This window comes from Habropoda laboriosa, unplaced genomic scaffold (assembly GCF_001263275.1).
Source record: "Habropoda laboriosa isolate 0110345459 unplaced genomic scaffold, ASM126327v1 scaffold145, whole genome shotgun sequence".
NCBI classification, from domain to species: domain Eukaryota; kingdom Metazoa; phylum Arthropoda; class Insecta; order Hymenoptera; family Apidae; genus Habropoda; species Habropoda laboriosa.
The window spans coordinates 1,232,011-1,233,616 of record NW_017100307.1 but is presented as its reverse complement, the minus strand read 5'-3'; the positions used below and the strand labels follow the sequence as shown (position 1 = coordinate 1,233,616).

Here is a 1,606-nt window from a genome sequence, read left to right as displayed (position 1 = left end):
ATTACAGTAATTGGTCTTCTTATTATTCTTATGAGATATTATAGTCCATCTGTTGAATTTTATCATGCACCTTAAAAAATCCGTCACTGTAAAGTTCCTATCGTACAGTAAATAAAAAATTGTACGAGTGATACAAATCGGGCATTAAAATGTGAATATCAAACAATACATAGTGCAATAAAATATGACTTTACACTAAGCATGCTTTTTTAGGAAAAGGTACACAGTGATACTAATTTTTAAATATTATACTTAGATATATCTTTTAACAAAGCTAAGCAACAGTATTAAAAAGTTGCAAAAGTGCAAAGAATAAAAATTATTTGTAATTTGTCTTTAAAAATTAGAAAATCACTTGTAAAGTAATCCATGTTTTATAGGGTAATGATGAAAATATTTCATATTTAATAAAAATTTTGGTATTCTATAATACCCTAGATTATAAACCAATTTCATAAGGAAAAAACAATCTTACTTTTATAATATATTAAACTCTTTAGCCCAGTTGAGTCTTTGATAAAAAAAAATACCTTTACAAAGAAAACAAAGGACAGACTGCGTTTTTCAATTTTGAAGAAGAATGTAATTACTTTATATCTCAAATTTGGATTAATATAATATCTATATTGGTACATATAACTGAATAATAAAAAAATATTTGTGAATTTTATTAAGCAATATTTTTTAAGAATTTGAAAATGCAAAATATGTATAAAAACCAAAAGACATATACATTATAAATTTGTAAGTGTCATTAGTACAATAGAGAAAAACGGAGTTTTACATAATTATAGCATAATTTCCATTAAAGAACATATTTTATATAAGCTTTAAATGTTTGTACCATAAGCTGTTATAGATTTTTACAATGAAACTATTTTAATAATCACAATTACGCGTGGTATATTTTGCGAAGCTGTATTGTAAATAAGTCAGCGAGCGACATCGTTTCAAAGTTTTAATATTGCGATCAGAACGTAAAAATCGTAAGTAATCAATTAATTAATTAATGTTGTACGTGAAGTACGATGTACACTGTTAACGCAGATGCTGTCATTATGTCCTTTACCTATTTAGTAGTATTGGTGAGTTTGGATACGACGCGGGTAAGTGCCCGATTTTCGGCTTTCAATCTCTCATTTTCAGCTTTGAGCTTTTGTAATTGCTGTAAACAGTGAAACGATTAGCCCAAAATTCGATTGTCTTGTAAAAACCCCACCAGACAATAATATGTACTCTACTTTCATTTATTACATTAATAATAAAATTTTCAATTACTGGTCAGAAGTATAAATAATGTAAACCACACAAAGTATAAATCAAAAAGAAGTACAAAGTGCCAATTAAAATTATTATATTGCATAAATAATAAGCGTGATTATTTAATAAAAAATACTAAAAATAAAAGCACCAAGAAATTGCAAATAAAGAAAAAAGCAATGCATTAAAAGCTGCTTATACTTTTTGGTCTTCTCTTAAATAAACCACTCCAGAAATGCTGGTACCTTCCTCTGTATTTAGTCATAACAATCAAAACGTAATTTAAAAAATTGTGACGTGCATTCTAACTAAGGAATATGGAATAAAACATTTGTAGAAATATAAT

The 1,606-nt window shown here is 26.3% G+C and overlaps 1 protein-coding gene across 1 annotated transcript in view; it reads right to left on the bottom strand.

Moving 5' to 3' along the window:
* LOC108574037 (protein phosphatase 1 regulatory subunit 12B) overlaps positions 1-1,606 on the bottom strand; it is a 15,603-nt gene that overhangs the window by 774 nt on the left and 13,223 nt on the right. The window lies entirely within an intron of this gene.